This window comes from Microcaecilia unicolor, chromosome 1 (assembly GCF_901765095.1).
Source record: "Microcaecilia unicolor chromosome 1, aMicUni1.1, whole genome shotgun sequence".
In the NCBI taxonomy this organism is placed as follows: domain Eukaryota; kingdom Metazoa; phylum Chordata; class Amphibia; order Gymnophiona; family Siphonopidae; genus Microcaecilia; species Microcaecilia unicolor.
The window spans coordinates 705,802-723,921 of NC_044031.1; the positions used below are offsets into that span (position 1 = coordinate 705,802).

Here is an 18,120-nt window from a genome sequence, read left to right on the forward strand (position 1 = left end):
AACGATCCACCCTAAATGCCTTAACCCTGCAACACAACAATATATAAGTTGTACTGGACATAACCTAACTCTTCCTCCTTATGACCCCCAATGTGTCTACCACACTTGATCATTCGCTACCATAACCTCACTATGTATTTGTTCATACCGGTATTGGCGATCGCCTCTACTGTACTATGTAAGCCCCACTGAGCCTGCAAATAGGTGGAAATGTGGGATACAAATGCAATAAATAATAAATAAATAAATGTTTATTCATGCCTTCAAAGCATGAAGCAAATTGGTGAGGCAAGACTTCCTTGGCTGAACCCATGCTGACTCTGTCCCATTAACCATGTTTGTCTACATGTTCTGTAATTTTATTTTTTATAATACTTTCCACTATTTTGGAGCTAAGGAGAAGTTTGATTATGGTGTTGGTGTGCGTGTGTGGGGGAGAGGGGGTACGGAAATGAGGAACTGAAGAACATTTAATGATTTTAGGATTTTTCAATTTTGGGGCATATAATTGTATATGTTATATGGCTGTGGGTAGGAAGGATATTGATTGCAGGGAGGAGTGATTGTTTTCTGTTGTTCATAAGTACATAAGTACATAAGTAGTGCCATACTAGGAAAGACCAAAGGTCCATCTAGCCCAGCATCCTGTCACCGACAGTGGCCAATCCAGGTCAAGGGCACCTGGCACGCTCCCCAAACGTAAAAACATTCCAGACAAGTTATACCTAATAAATGCGGAATTTTCCAAGTCCATTAATAGCGGTCTATGGACTTGTCCTTAGGAATCTATCTAACCCCTTTTTAAACTCCGTTCAAGCTAACCGCCCGTACCACGTTCTCGGCAACGAAATTCCAGAGTCTAATTACATGTGGGTGAAGAAAAATTTTCTCCGATTCGTTTTAAATTTTACCACACGTAGCTTCAACTCATGCCCTCTAGTCCTAGTATTTTTGGATAGCGTGAACAGTCACTTCACATCACACACGGATCCATTCCACTCATTATTTTATACACTTCTATCATATCTCCCTCAGCCGTCTCTTCTCCAAGCTGAAAAGCCTAGCCTTCTCAGCCCTCTCTTCATAGGAAAGTCGTCCCATCCCCACTATCATTTCGTCGACCTTCGCGTACCTTTTCCAATTCTAATATATCTTTTTTTGAGATACGGATGACCAGTACTGAACACAATACTCCAGGTGCGGTCGCACCATGGAGCGATACAACGGCATTATAACATCCGCACACCTGGACTCCATACCCTTCCTAATAACACCCAACATTCTATTCGCTTCCTAGCCGCAGCAGCACAACTGAGCAGAAGGTTTCAGCGTATCATCGACGACGACACCAGATCCCTTTCTTGATCCGTAACTCCTAACGCGGAACCTTGCAAGACGTAGCTATAATTCGGGTTCCTCTTACCCACATGCATCACTTTGCACTTGTCAACATTGAACTTCATCTGCCACTTGCACGCCCATTCTCCCGTCTCGCAAGGTCCTCCTGTAATCGTTCACATTCCTCCTGCGACTTGACGACCTGAATAATTTGTGGTCATCGGCGAATTAATTACCTCACTAGTTATTCCCATCTCTAGGTCATTTATACATACATTAAAAAGCAACCTCATCAATTGTTTTTATTAATTTGTAAGTGGTATATAATGGCATAGACGCGTAAAACGCATAAGTCTGGCGGCAGCGAAAGTCCCCCATAGCTTTTCATTGGAAATCGAAATTGGGACCGGACTGGACAGCAATGGGCAGCAAAACTTAAAATAGTGGCCGAGATGGAGAAACTAACAGATCGCAGACTGGGGCGTTTAAAATTGGATGCTGAGGAGTGGGTACATTTGGATAACATACTGGGTGAAATGTAAAGTTTAAGTTACTATGTATAGGGGAAGGGAAGAAAGTTAGTTTGGGTGGGAGAGGGAGGGAGGGGGAAGGGAATAAATAGATCAAGGAAGGGAGGAGGGTGGGACAAAAATGGAGAGTGGGTAGGTCGAAAAGAGAACTATTGCACTTATACATGTATATGTCTAACTTTGGAGGTATATTGTTCTACAAGGAATGTAACGTGTGTTCAGTATTTGAGGTGTTATGCTTGTTAAACTCTCAATAAAACTTTAAAGTAAAAAAAAAAAAAAAAAAACTTATAAGATAAACGTTACTTGTGGTGAGAATCCATTGGCACCAAAAGGAAGGAAGTAACAGAATTTGCGAAGGAAAAGAAAAGAAATTCTTCAAGGAATTAGATCAGCAGGGAAGGAACAACAAGTGGAAGATGCTTAAGCACAGCAGGAAATACGTGTAACCCCAGGAACCATTCGTTGATCAAAACTTGACACTGAATGGTTAAGGAGAGGTGATCACGTGCTCCCCTTTCTATCTGAAACTTCACTGGTTGCCAATTGCCGCCCAAAATAGTATTTAAATTGGCTTGCGTTCTTTATAAAGTGTTTTCAGGGGCAGATTCCAAATTATATAATTATACATTTTTGCTTTACTTCTGTAAGTAGAGTTTGTAGACAAAGTTGTAGCTCGTCTTGTAGCTGGCTGTGAAGTTCTGAAGGCAGAAAATCTCTATACAGAAAGACACAACAAGGTGGCACGTCTCATCCCTGGAAACTTGTAAACGCTACAACATCACTGTTCTGGAAAGAAGTGGGATTATGACCTAAGAAAAATCACAGAGAATGAATGGGTTGTGATCACTTGGGGACAGCCCCATTCCAACAGAGAAAAATTTGGGTGCCAGGAGTCTGGACTAGAGAATGACACGGGAGCAGGTAAACGCAGTAACCTGTGGTAATCCGCAGTAAAACCGCGGGAATGGGAACAAATTTTAAAGTTTTACCGTGGGTGCAAACAGAACTTATTTTCCCACCCCCAGGGAGCGGTAATAACCCCAGCACCCGCGCTAAACTGAAGCCTACCTTTTTACCGTCAAGTTGATCGGCTGAGGGCTCTCGGCTGATCACTCCACCTCCTTCCGTCCAGGATGCCAGTAGTAGCGACCATAGGCGCGAACTCTGTGGGTGCTGTGGGTGATCCAGCACCCACAATATTTTGGGGCCCGACCACACCACAAAAGCTCTTCCAAAAATTCATGCCCAGCGGTGGTGGTCTGTGGTGATGTTCTTGCTCCTCCCTGAGACAAGTGTCCCTGCTTGGCCGACCCCGGCCCGAAGCTATTATAAAAATAAAATCCCAGAGCGGCAGCCAATGGGAAGATTGCATCAGGCAGCAGCAGCCGGCATCTCTCACTTCCTGGAGAACTGGGGTCCCGATTGACCGCTTGGCGCTCCTCCTTCCACTGCTGCTCCTGGCTGGACGACGAGGTAGTAATGTGTTTACTTCTTGGTAGGGGACAGGGTGGACAATTAACGTGTTAATAACCATATAGGGGGCAGGGGGCATGAGAGAACCTGGGGGAAAGGATAGGAAGGGGGCAGGGGCCATGAGAGAAGCTGGTTAAGGCTGGGGCTGGATGAGGGCATGAGAGAAACTGGGGGAAAGGCTGGGGAGGGAGCTTGAGAGAATCTGGGTGCGAGCTGGGGAGGGAAGAAGGGGGGATGTATCTTCATTCTATTTTTTGCTTTATTAATGACAAGTCAGAATATTGTTCATTTTTATACTGCAATAAAAGATTTCAATATAAAATGAACAGTTTGCAGCTTCTGTGGATGAGACAGAGTTTGTGGGGATGGGGACAGAGACAGAGTTCGCTGGGATGGGCCAGGGACAGGGATCGAGTTTGTGGGGCATGTGTCAGGGACATGAGTTCGTGGGGATGGGAGATAAACTTTTGTCCCTCGCGTCATTCTAATCCGGACATAGTGGTGAAAAGAGAAAAACACAGTTCCAAAAAATTAATGATGAATCGTGTAGAGCAGTGTTTTTCAACCAGAGAGCTGTGGCAGCTCCCCAGGTGTGATGTCGGAGTTGGCTAGCTAATTTTTGACAGAATGGAGTACGTTTTCTGGCCTCTAGTGGTCAGTGGCAGGGAGCCTGCTTGTGCCAATCCTGGAGGCCTTCTCTCTGACATAAGTTCCTGCTTCCACAAAGGCAGGGAAATGCCAGAGAGAAGATGCCGGGCCGTTGGCGTGACCAGGCTGTATGAATGCTGCTGCTGATGCTACAGACAAAAAACTTTAAAAGGTACACGGGGGGGGGGGGGGGGGGGGGGATGGAGAAGGGCAATGGTCAAGAGAGGATGCTGGACTATTGTGAGGGTGGGAGGGAGGGGAAGAGAAGGTAAATGCTGGACTATTTGTGAAGGCGGAGGAGAAGAGAAGGTAAAGCCAAAGATACATAGTAACATACATAGTAGATTACGGCAGAAAAAGACCTGCACGGTCCATCCAATCTGCCCAACAAGACAACTCATATGTGCTACATTTTGTGTATACCCTACTTTGATTTGTACCTGTGCTCTTCAGGGCACAGACCGTATAAGTCTGCCCAGCACTATCTCCGCCTCCCAACCACCAGCCCCACCTCCCAACCACCGGCTCTGGCACAGACCGTATAAGTCTGCCCATACCTGTAGCAGGTATTCTCCGAGGACAGCAGGCTGATTGTTCTCACACTTGGGTCGACGTCCACGTGCCCAGGATTGGAAGTTTTTGCCAGCAAACTCTTTTAAAAAAATTTTCCAGAGTCTTCTGGCGTGTGAGCGACGGGCACCGCACTTGCGCGGACCGGTTTCCCGCACATCGCGTGAGAAAGTCCCTCAGTGTAGACCAAAAGCAAGAGGAGAACAATGAACAACTCCAAAGGGAAAGAGGGCGGGTTTGTGAGAACAATCAGCCTGCTGTCCTCAGAAAATACCTGCTACAGGTATGTATCTTCACATTCTCTGAGGACATGTAGGCTGCTTGTTCTCACACTTGGGTTATCCCTAGCTGCCAGGCTCACTCAAAACAATGAACATTGGTCAATTGGGCCTCACAACGGCGAGGACATAACTTAGATTGACCTGAAAAGAAACACAACTAAGTGAGAGTGCAGCCTGGAACAGAACAGAAATGGGCCTAGGAGGGTGGAGTTGGATTCTAAACCCTGAACAGATTCTGCAGCACCGACTGCACAAACCGACTGTCGCGTTGGGTATCCTGCTGAAGGCAGTAGTGAGATGTGAATGTGTGGACAGATGACCACGTTGCAGCCTTGCAAATGTCTTCAATAGAAGCTGACTTCAAGTGAGCCACTGACGCAGCCATGGCTCTGATATTATGAGCCGTGACATGGCCCTCTAGAGTCAGTCCAGCTTGAGCATAAGTAAAGGATATGCAATCCGCTAGCCAATTAGAGATTGTGCGTTTTCCAATGGCGACTCCCCTCCTGTTGGATCAAAGAACCAAATAACTGGACAGACTGTCTATAGGGCTTTGTCCGCTCCACATAAAAGGCCATATGCTCTCTTACAGTCCAAGGTGTGCAACTATGTCTTCACCAGGGCGGATATGGGGACGGGGAAAAAATGTTGGCCAGACAATTGACTGGTTCAGATGGAACTCCGACACCACCTTCGGCAAAAACTTAGGTGATGGTGGAGGACTACTCTATTATGATGAAACTTCATATAAGGTGTATACACTACCAGGGCTTGGAGCTCACTGACTCTAGGAGCTGAAGTAACAGCCACCAAGAAAAATGACATTCCAGGTCAAGTACTTCAGATGGCAGGAATTCCGTGGCTCAAAAGGAGCTTTCATCAGCTGGATGAGAACGAAGTTGCGATCCCATGACACTGGTGGAGGTTTGACAGGGGGCTTTGACAAAAGCAAACCTCTCATGAAGCGAACAACTAAAGGCTGTTCAGAGATAGGCTTACCCTCTAAACGTTGATGATAAGCACTAATTGTACTAAGGTGAACTCTTATGGAGTTGGTTTTAAGGCCAGACTCTGATAAGTGTAGAAGGTATTCAAGCAGGGTCTGTGTAGGATAAGAGAGAGGATCTAGGACCTTGCTGTCACACCAGACGGCAAACCTCCTCCATTTGAAAGAATAATACCTTTTTGTGGAATCTTTTCTGGAAGCAAGACTCGGGAGACACCCTCTGAAAGACCTAAAGAGGCCACTTCTAAGCTCTCAACATCCAGGCCGTGAGAGCCAGAGAATGGAGGTTGGGATGTAGAAGCGACCCCTCGTTCTGGGTGATGAGGGTCGGAAAACACTCCAATCTCCACAGTTCTTCGGAGGACAACTCCAGAAGAAGAGGGAACCATATCTGACGAGGCCAGAAGGGAGCAACCAGGATTATAGTTCTGTGGTCTTGCTTGAGTTCAGCAAAGTCTTCCCTACTAGAGGTATGTAGGATACGCATACAGAAGGCCTGTCCCCCAAGCAGGAGAAAGGCATCTGATGCTAGTCTGTCCTGGGCCTGAAGTCTGGAAAAGGTTCGGCAAGCTCCGGTGGAAGCGCTTCAACCAAACTAGACAGTTGCCTCACCGAGTTCCGCAAGTGGATGCACATGTAGAGCTGGTATGTTTGAATCTTGGCTGCGAGCATAGCAGCCTGATACGCCTTTCTCCCAAAAGAATCCAAGGTTCTAGACTCTCTGCCTGGGGGCGCCGAGGCATAGTCCCTAATACTCTTGACTCTCCTGAGAGCAGAATCCACCACCATGGAATCGTGAGGTAGTTGAGACTTCACCATTACCGGCTCTCCATGGACTCTGTACTGGGACTCAGATTTCTTGGGGACCACTGGATTAGAGAGAGGGAACAACCAGTTTCGCATAAGAACTTCCCTGAGTGTGTTATGCAAAAGAGCCATTGCAGCCTCTGTAGGTGGAGAAGGATAATCCAAGACCTCGAGCATCTCAGCCCTGGGCTCATTCACAACCTCCATAGAAAAGGGAATATCCTTAGATATTTCCTGAACAAAGGAGGAAAAAGAAAGACTCTCAGGCGGAGACATCCTACTCTCAATGGGCAGAGTAGGATCAGAGGGGACCCCATAGGACTCTTCTTCAGAAAAGTATCTGGGATCTTCTTTTTCCTGAAATAAGTTAAGGAATAGTAGAATATAACTCAACTATTATCACAACAAAATCCTACTCAATGAAACCATGTATTGGAGGTGTAAAGTCACTTCTATTAGTGAAAATATGTGGAGAAAAAAAGACTTCAGAAACCATGGAGATAACTCTTTAAAGGAAAAACCTTTCAAGCTTTAGAGAACTCCTCTTCAATCACTTGTCTTCACAAAAAAAAGCTCCACTCTTCTCATTCATGAATTACGTGCACATACACCTTCCACAATACTCTATGGTAGAGGCCTGTTTTCACGCCATACATCCGGTGAAAAAAACATTAATTATTATTATTATTATTAGCATTTGTATAGCGCTACCAGATGCACGCAGCGCTGAACACCTGATACAAAGAGACAGTCCCTGATCAAAAGAGCTTACAATCTAAATAATACAGACAAACAACACAGTTACGGTTGAGGGAAGTAATGGGTGAGAAGGGAGGAATTCATCACTTAACTTGGATAGTCATGAAGCCACTGGTCCGAGTTCACAGCATACAGTAACTATAAAGCCCAACAGGAGAACCCTGTTTCGCCACTATCGGGCTGTTTCAAGGGCTGGACACGTCATCGACAAACTCCATCCAAAGCTGCTCCCATTCACCACACAAACTGCCTCTTCTTCTTCCCCCCATGAACGCTCATCCTCAGTATCGGACAAAAGCTTTCTAAGAGCAGCTGGAACCCAAGCCTGTCTCGACGCCGAGGAACGTCGACCTCGAGGGGGATGTCGAGAAGTCAACCCCTGCCTGGACTGTGGCGAAGCTTCCTCCGCCGATGTCGAAGGAGAGTCGACCCGGGTGGCAGCCGACGCCGATGCCGCAAGCGGCACCGAGGTCGGGGACCTCACCACAGGCGAAGGACCAGATGCCGCTTCAACCGACAGTGCAGAAGGCGCAAGCACCCCTGGCACCAAGGCAGACTGGCGCAGCAATCCCTCCAGAAGCTCTGGAAGAAGGGCCCTGATGCGCTCGTCGAGAGCCTCCATCGGAAAAGGCTGCGGGGCCGGTGCAGGAGCTGGTGGCAGAATCTGTGGGGGCTCGAGAGCCAGTACCAGGCTGCCAGAAGACCGACGCATTGGCAGCTCCTGTATAGAAGGTGAGCGGTCCTCTCGGCGCCAACGCTTCTCGGGTGCTGAATCCCTCGGCTCCCCAGAGCTCTCGGTACCACACATGGAAGGAGATCGATGACGGTGCTTCTTAGCCTTCGCTCGACGCCCGTCATCGAGACTCCTCGGTACCGAAGAGGAGGACGTGGAATCCTCATGCCTCCTCGGGGCTGAGTGCAACGAAGGTTGGTCCTGGGGGGGCCTGCATAGCAGTAAGCCTCGAGACAGGTGGAGACCCACTCGATGCCTCACTGCTCCCAGCGCGATGTGGTTGTTCGGCAGCCATTACCTGTGCTCTCGAAGACGATGCTTCCCTCAATGTCGGTGCCGCTGACCTCGGTACCGATGTTGATGCCGACGTCGAAGAACCGGACCGATCCACAAAAAGTTTTTTTCATTGAGTCTCCCGAGACACTTGGGTCCGTTTTTTCATCAAAGGGCACAGCTTACAGGCAGCTGGAAGATGATCGGGCCCAAGGCACTGGAGACACCACTCGTGGGGGTCGGTACCCAAGATGGTCCGGTTGCACCGAGTACAACGTTAAAAGCTATGGGTGTCCTCGATGACATGGACGGAAAAACGGCGTCTGCGAAATTAAAGGATGCGATTATGCCAATTAAAAAGGCACAAAAAAGGGAAACGACTCGACCGTGCGGCCTAAAAAGACGGCCGCAGCGAAAAGAAAAGAAACTTAAAACTAGTGACTAAACTAAGGAAATAAAGGAAGTACTCTAGTTTTTTTCTTTTTTTTTTAAATTTTGTAGAAAGACGAAATAAAATAAGAAGAAAAGTATAAACAATCGTGCAGAGACTCTTCCTGGGCCGAGAGGAACACAGCGAAAAGCGAAAGCCATGTCACCTCAGACGCGGAGAAAAAAAGCACTGAGGGACTTTCTCACATGACACACGGGAAACCGGTACGCGCTGCGCATCGCTCGCGCGCCAGAAGACTCTGGAAGATTTTTTTTGAGATTTTGCTGGCAAAAACGTCCGATCCTGGCCCGACGTGGATGTTGACCCAAGTATGAGAACAAGCAGTCTGCTTGTCCTCGGAGAAAATTACTACTATTGCTACTTATCATTTCTAAAGTGCTACTAGACATACTGTACTCTTGAACATGAAAGACAGCCCCTGCTCGACAGAGTTTACAATCTAATCAGGACAGACAAATAGGACAAGTAAGGGATAAGGGAACTGCTAAGTAGATTTGAAGAAGGCCAGAGATGGAACTTGATGTACTGGCTCAGGAAGTCTATTCCAGGTATATGGTGCAGAAAGATAAAAGGAACGGGAGTCTGGAATTAGCAGTGGAGGAGATGGGTGGAGTTTGTGTGGGGGTGCGGGGGGGGGGGGGGGGGAGGGGGAAGAGGGACAAATGCTGCTGGACCATGTGTGGGGGTTTTGCCTTGACAATTTTAGAACCCTGTAGTATGCCATGAGACGAAAAAAGGTTGAAAATCTCTGGTGTAGATAGAGACGAGATCTTAACTATCAAGAAATGCAGTCTGAGAAAATGTGGCTGAAGGATATAGAAATACTTCCCAACATTTTGGGTGCCACAAGCCTTATTCAAGAATTTCCAATCACACCTAGATAAGTTGCTTATACATGTTTCACCTTATGAACGCCAGAAGGAAGTTTGTCTCTGGCACAATGCAAGTAGTTTGCAAGCATTAGCAATAAATTTGAGAGACTGAAATCATACTCCACATTCCCTGGCTCAGGAGTGAGGTTCATTACTGTCATGGTATGTGCAAAGAAAAAAACATTTGGAGATACTGCTCCCCCCCCCCCCCCCCCCCCCCCCCGAAGAGGAGAAATGCAGGACTCACCAACCAAGACCTCACTGAGAGCGATACAGGTCAGTAGCAGCACAGAAAACATGCCAGACGTCGTTTTTGTAAAGCCTTCTGCCTGTAAAATCAAACAGAAACACAGCGTTTGAAAATGGATTCAAATTTAAAAAGCTTCATTAATACACCATGAAAGGACAAGGAACCAAGATAGGAAGTTGCAGCTTCCCAGGGTAAAAAAATGTGAAATAAACCACAGATGAAAGAAGAATGTTTTTATGGAAACCACCTAGTTATAGGAGGTATAGAAAAATTTTAATTAAATAAAATAATAAGTGCAGTCAATCAGTCAAATATAGGAACCACATGATTCTTTTATTGACAGCATCAAAAGTATTCAAAGAACCCGACACAGCTGTGTTTCAGTATAAACATATGTCTAAGTCAGGGGTTAATGGAAATCCAGTTTACAAATGACAGTAGACTGAATCAAAAACTGGTTCTTAGTTCTTATACACCTTGGCAAAGTGAAGCAGCTCCTTGTGACTCTGGGCAAGTCACTTAACCCTCTATTGCCTGCTGCATTGAGCCTGCCATGAGTGGGAAAGTGCGGGGTACAAATGTACCACTCAGATGCAGGGCCGCCGGGGGGGGGGGGGGGCAGGAGGGACAAAATTCCCCGGGCCTCCAATGGGGGTCCGGTGCCGCACTCCCCAATCTCACCTGCCCTCGGCCCCGCCCCCGAGGTCGCCACGCCGCAGTCCCCACCCGCCCCCCTTCGTCCGCCACCGGGCCTGGCCCCCTACATTGAAATCATCACAGCACCTCATCTGTCACCTCCGTGACTGAAAGCACAGCAGTGGCAGATCGGATTTGCCTCCCTTTGGGCCTTCCCTCCCTGTGTCCCGCCCTCATCTGATGTGAGTTCCCTGAGGGCGGGACACAGGGAGGGAAGGCCTGAAGGGAGGCAAATCCAATCTGCTGCTGCTGCGCTTTCAGTCACTGAGCGAGGTGACAGGTGAGGCGCTGTGCTCATTTCAAAGCAGAGGGCCCGGCGGCGGAGGGGGGCGGGTGGGGACTGTGGCGTGGTGGCCCGGGGGCGGTGATGATGACCTCAGGGGTGGGGCCCCGGGGGCGGCCTTGACCCGGGCCCAGCCCAGTCTCTCGGCAGCCCTGCTCAGATGGAATGCCTCGCTCACAAAGTTATTGAAAACTCGTTTATTTCCTATCTAAAATCATTAGCTTATTGAAATTACCTGATGTACTAAGTCAGTTTAGACAGATTATGAATGATGTTGTTCCTCTTCCTAGTGTTGGCCTAGTTTTATTTTATATTGTAATCCGCATTGATCCAAGGACATGGATTACTGAGACCAAGTCAGCACAGCTTTTGTTGGGGAAATCTTGCCTGACCAATTTACTTCAATTCTTTGAAGGAGTAAACAAACATGTGGACAAAGGGGAACCGGTTGATATAGTGTATCTGGATTTCCAAAAGGCGTTTGACAAGGTACCTCATGAAAGGCTACAGAGGAAATTGGAAGGTCATGGGATAGGAGGAAAAGTCCTATTCTGGATTAAAAACTGGTTGAAGGACAAGAAACAGAGAGTGGGTTAAATGGGCAGTATTCACAATGGAGAAGGGTAGTTAGTGGGGTTCCTCAGGGGTCTGTGCTAGGACCACTGCTTTTTAATATATTTATAAATGATTTAGAGATGGGAGTAACTAGCGAGGTAATTACATTTTCTGATGACACAAAGTTATTCAAAGTCGTTAACTTGCGATAGGATTGTGAAAAATTATAGAAGGACCTTACAAAACTGGGAGACTGGGTGGCTAAATGGCAGATGACGTTTAATGTGAGCAAGTGCAAGGTGATGCATGTGGGGAAAAAAGAACCTGAATTATAGCTACGTCATGCAAGGTTCCACGTTAGGCGTTACGGACCAAGAAAGGGACCTGGGTGGATAATACACTGAAACCTTCTGCTCAGTGTGCTACTGCGACTAGGAAAGCGAATGGAATGTTTGGTATTATTAGGAAAGGTATGGAAAACAGGTGTGAGGATGTTATAAGCCGTTGTATCGCTCCATGGTGCGACCGCACCTTGAGTACTGTGTTCAATTGTGGTCACCGCATCTCAAGAAAGTTATAGTAGAATTGGAAAAGGTGCAGCGAAGGGCGACTAAAATGATAGCGGGGATGGGACAACTTTCCTATGAAGAAAGACTAAGGAGGCTAGGGCTTTTCAGCTTGAAGAAGAGACGGCTGAGGGGAGACATGATAGAGGTATATAAAATAATGAGCGGAATGGAACAGGTGGATGTGAAGTGTCTGTTCACGCTTTCCAAAAATACTAGGACTAGGGGGCATGCGATGAAACTATAGTGTAGTAAATTTAAAACAAACCGGAGAAATATTTCTTCACCCAACGCATAATTAAACTCTGGAATTCGTTGCCGGAGAACGTGGTGAAGGTGGTTAGCTTAGCAGAGTTTAAAAAGGGGCTAGACGGTTTCCTAAAGGACAAGTCCATAAACCACTACTAAATGGACTTGGGAAAAATCCACAATTCCAGGAATAACATGTATAGAATGTTTGTACGTTTGGGAAGCTTGCCAGGTGCCCTTGGCCTGGATTGGCCGCTGTCATGGACAGGATGCTGGGCTCGATGGACCCTTGGTCTTTCCCAGTGTGGCATTACTTATGTACTTAGTAAATAGCGGAATAGAAATGTTATTGTATTGTGTGTGTTTTAACTCATCTTAACAAACTGCACTGGCTTTTCCAATTGCAGAAAGACTCGGGTTCAAAGCTGCTTGAATAGTTTCACAAATCTTACAGGGTTTCACCTCTGAACTTCTAAGACCACTTCGCTACGTCTGGTCCAGTCTAACAGACTGAAAGAACAACTGATGCTAGTGTCACCGTTTCAAAAGGGTTTGTTTGAAATAGAGGGGGATAATCGAACAGGGGTGCCCACCTCTAAGGACGGCCCTGCAAAAGGGCGGGGCAACCCGTATTGTTGAAACAAGATGGACGTCCATCTTTCGTTTCGATAATACGGTTGGGGATGCCCAAATCATGAAATTTAGGTCGACCTTAGAGATGGCCGTCCCTGTTTTTTGGCGATAATGGAAAGCGAGGACACCCATCTCAGAAACGACCAAATCCAAGCCATTTGGTCATGGGAGGAGCCAGCATTCGTAGTACACTGGTCCCACTAACTGAATGGAAAAAGCCCTTCCCTTACTGATGTGGAAAGGAACGGGCATGCATGAAGGAAATTTCATGCAAATGAGCTGCTTGCTGTTAGCTCATTTGCACACGATTTCCTTCCTACATAAGTACATAAGTACATAAGTACATAAGTACATAAGTAGTGCCATACTGGGAAAGACCAAAGGTCCATCTAGCCCAGCATCCTGTCACCGACAGTGGCCAATCCAGGTCAAGGGCACCTGGCACGCTCCCCAAACGTAAAAACATTCCAGACAAGTTGTACCTAAAAATGAGGAATTTTTCCAGTCCATTTAATAGCGGTCTATGGACTTGTCCTTTAGGAATCTATCTAACCCCTTTTTAAACTCCGTCAAGCTAACCGCCCGTACCACGTTCTCCGGCAATGAATTCCAGAGTCTAATTACACGTTGGGTGAAGAAAAATTTTCTCCGATTCGTTTTAAATTACCACACTGTAGCTTCAACTCATGCCCTCTAGTCCTAGTATTTTTGGATAGCGTGAACAGTCGCTTCACATCCACCCGATCCATTCCACTCATTATTTTATACACTTCTATCATATCTCCCCTCAGCCGTCTCTTCTCCAAGCTGAAAAGCCCTAGCCTTCTCAGCCTCTCTTCATAGGAAAGTCGTCCCATCCCCACTATCATTTTCGTCGCCCTTCGCTGTACCTTTTCCAATTCTACTATATCTTTTTTGAGATACGGAGACCAGTACTGAACACAATACTCCAGGTGCGGTCGCACCATGGAGCGATACAACGGCATTATAACATCCGCACACCTGGACTCCATACCCTTCTTAATAACACCCAACATTCTATTCGCTTTCCTAGCCGCAGCAGCACACTGAGCAGAAGGTTTCAGCGTATCATCGACGACGACACCCAGATCCCTTTCTTGATCCGTAACTCCTAACGCGGAACCTTGCAAGACGTAGCTATAATTCGGGTTCCTCTTACCCACATGCATCACTTTGCACTTGTCAACATTGAACTTCATCTGCCACTTGCACGCCCATTCTCCCAGTCTCGCAAGGTCCTCCTGTAATCGTTCACATTCCTCCTGCGACTTGACGACCCTGAATAATTTTGTGTCATCGGCGAATTTAATTACCTCACTAGTTATTCCCATCTCTAGGTCATTTATAAATACATTAAAAAGCAACGGACCCAGCACAGACCCCTGCGGGACCCCACTAACTACCCTCCTCCACTGAGAATACTGGCCACGCAATCCTACTCTCTGCTTCCTATCTTTCAACCAGTTCTTAATCCATAATAATACCCTACCTCCGATTCCATGACTCTGCAATTTCTTCAGGAGTCTTTCGTGCGGCACTTTGTCAAACGCCTTCTGAAAATCCAGATATACAATATCAACCGGCTCCCCATTGTCCACATGTTTGCTTACCCCCTCAAAAAAATGCATTAGATTGGTGAGGCAAGACTTCCCTTCACTAAATCCGTGCTGACTTTGTCTCATCAGTCCATGTTTTTGTATATGCTCTGCAATTTTATTCTTAATAATAGCCTCCACCATCTTGCCCGGCACCGACGTCAGACTAACGAGGGGAAGCGACGGCAGTTGAGGACGTCCTTCCCTGTGACGGTGTCCAAGATGTGGATGCTTCTGTGAGAACAACATCCATGCCTTTGCTATGCCTCTGACGCCCTCTTTATGTATTTATTTGGATTTTGGATCACAAGTAGCAGCAGTGGGATTTGGACAGGCCACCTTTAGATTGCAAGACCAGTGCTCTAACCACTAGGCCACTCTGCCACTTCTCCACTCTACTCCACTCCCTTGAAATTTGGCCATCCCTGTGGGGGGCAGTTGAGGATGTCCAAAATGTTTGAAAGAAGGACGTCCATGCTTTTGTTATGCCTCCTCTGACACACACATACCTCCTCCCCCAAGGGACTGGCATACTGCCACCCCCCACACACAGGGATGTCCAAATTTCAAGGGAATTGAATGGAGGAGTGGCAGAGTAGCCTAGTGGTTAAAGCACTGGTCTTGAAATCCCAAGGTGGCTGGTTCAAATCCCACTACTGCTACTTGTGATCCAAAATCCAAATAAATAAATAAAGAGGGTGTTGGAGACATAGCAAAGGCATGGATGTCCTTCTCACAGAAACATCCACATTTCTGCTTAGCCAAGATTGGGAGGTGCGGCTAGTGCTGGGCAAGACTTCTAAGGTCTGTGTCCTGAAAATGGCAGATACAAATCAAGGTAAGGTATACACAAGAAATAGCACATATGAGTTTACCTTGTTGGGCAGACTAGATGGACCATGCAGGTCTTTTTCTGCCGTCATCTACTATGTTACTATTTTGGACGGAGGCATAACAAAGGACATACTCAAAAAGACAAAAGCTTTTGAAGTTGTTTTTTTCGGGGTGGGAGGTGGTTAGTGACCACTGGGGAAGTCAGGGGAGGTCATCCCCGATTCCCTCCGTTGGCCATCTGGTCAGTTTGGGCACCTTTTTGATGCTTAGTTGTGAAAAAAAATGGACCAAGTAAAGTCGGACAAATGCTTGTGAGGGACGCCCTTCTTTTTTCCATTATCGGCCAAGGACGACCATCTGTTAACCATGCCCCCGTCCCACATTCAGTACACTGCCGACACGCCCCCTGGAAATTTGGTCATTCCCGCGATGGAAAGCAGTTGAGGATGCCCAAAATCGGCTTTCGATTATGCCGATTTGGGCGACCTTAGGAGAAGGATGCCCATCTCCCGATTTGTGTCAGAAGATGGGTGCCCTTCTCCTTCGAAAATAAGCAGGATAGTCTCCTTAGAATCAAAACTGTAGAGAAGAAAGGTCTCACTCAACTTTCTTTCTGAGAAGTTCTGAGAGAAGAGGACATCTCTGTTTGTAAGTGATGTAATTTTATTCTGAGCTTAGTAACTTAAAGATTAGGGTTTAAAAGAGGAACCCTATGCTTGGAATAAACTTCCTGAGCCCATTCGCCAAGCCCCCTCCCTGCCCATCTTCAAATCTTTGCTCAAAGCCCACCTCTTCAATGTCACATTCGGCACCTAACCTTTATGCTTCTATTCAGGAAATCTAGACTGTCCCATTTTGACTGCCCTATTTGACTGACTGTACATTTGTCCTTTAGATTGTAAGCTCCTTGAACAGGGATTGTCCTTCTCTGTTAAACTGTACAGCGCTGCGTAACCCTAGTAGCGCTTTAGAAATGTTAAGTAGTAGTAGTAGTAGTAATTGTAGGATATTGATAAACACAGACTTTTAAAATATATTTAAAAAACAAGCAATCTTTATTAACTAGTCTCCATACCCCTTTCCCCATAGTTTTAAAACTTGGTTTCTGCCACAGCATTAACAGATACAGTGGGGGAAATAAGTATTTGATCCCTTGCTGATTTTGTAAGTTTGCCCACTGACAAAGACATGAGCAGCCCATAATTGAAGGGTAGGTTATTGGTAACAGTGAGAGATAGCACATCACAAATTAAATCCGGAAAATCACATTGTGGAAAGTATATGAATTTATTTGCATTCTGCAGAGGGAAATAAGTATTTAATCCCTCTGGCAAACAAGACCTAATACTTGGTGGCAAAACCCTTGTTGGCAAGCACAGCGGTCAGACGTCTTCTGTAGTTGATGATGAGGTTTGCACACATGTCAGGAGGAATTTTGGTCCACTCCTCTTTGCAGATCATCTCTAAATCATTAAGAGTTCTGGGCTGTCGCTTGGCAACTCGCAGCTTCAGCTCCCTCCATAAGTTTTCAATGGGATTAAGGTCTGGTGACTGGCTAGGCCACTCCATGACCCTAATGTGCTTCTTCCTGAGCCACTCCTTTGTTGCCTTGGCTGTATGTTTTGGGTCATTGTCGTGCTGGAAGACCCAGCCACGACCCATTTTTAAGGCCCTGGCGGAGGGAAGGAGGTTGTCACTCAGAATTGTACGGTACATGGCCCCATCCATTCTCCCATTGATGCGGTGAAGTAGTCCTGTGCCCTTAGCAGAGAAACACCCCCAAACATAACATTTCCACCTCCATGCTTGACAGTGGGGACGGTGTTCTTTGGGTCATAGGCAGCATTTCTCTTCCTCCAAACACGGCGAGTTGAGTTCATGCCAAAGAGCTCAATTTTTGTCTCATCTGACCACAGCACCTTCTCCCAATCACTCTCGGCATCATCCAGGTGTTCACTGGCAAACTTCAGACGGGCCGTCACATGTGCCTTCCGGAGCAGGGGGACCTTGCGGGCACTGCAGGATTGCAATCCGTTATGTCGTAATGTGTCACCAATGGTTTTCGTGGTGACAGTGGTCCCAGCTGCCTTGAGATCATTGACAAGTTCCCCCCTTGTAGTTGTAGGCTGATTTCTAACCTTCCTCATGATCAAGGATACCCCACGAGGTGAGATTTTGCGTGGAGCCCCAGATCTTTGTCGATTGACAGTCATTTTGTACTTCTTCCATTTTCTTACTATGGCACCAACAGTTGTCTCCTTCTCGCCCAGCGTCTTACTGATGGTTTTGTAGCCCATTCCAGCCTTGTGCAGGTGTATGATCTTGTCCCTGACATCCTTAGACAGCTCCTTGCTCTTGGCCATTTTGTAGAGGTTAGAGTCTGACTGATTCACTGAGTCTGTGGACAGGTGTCTTTCATACAGGTGACCATTGCCGACAGCTGTCTGTCATGCAGGTAACGAGTTGATTTGGAGCATCTACCTGGTCTGTAGGGGCCAGATCTCTTACTGGTTGGTGGGGGATCAAATACTTATTTCCCTCTGCAGAATGCAAATAAATTCATATACTTTCCACAATGTGATTTTCCGGATTTAATTTGTGATGTGCTATCTCTCACTGTTACCAATAACCTACCCTTCAATTATGGGCTGCTCATGTCTTTGTCAGTGGGCAAACTTACAAAATCAGCAAGGG

General features: G+C 46.7%; 1 protein-coding gene across 1 annotated transcript in view; it reads right to left on the reverse strand.

Moving 5' to 3' along the window:
* The window catches only part of LOC115461790 (regenerating islet-derived protein 4-like), a 140,085-nt gene that overhangs the window by 99,762 nt on the left and 22,203 nt on the right, over positions 1–18,120 (reverse strand). Inside the window, 1 exon segment of the mRNA XM_030191836.1 lies at positions 9,992–10,073. The gene's annotated coding sequence lies outside the window, so the exon portion shown is untranslated.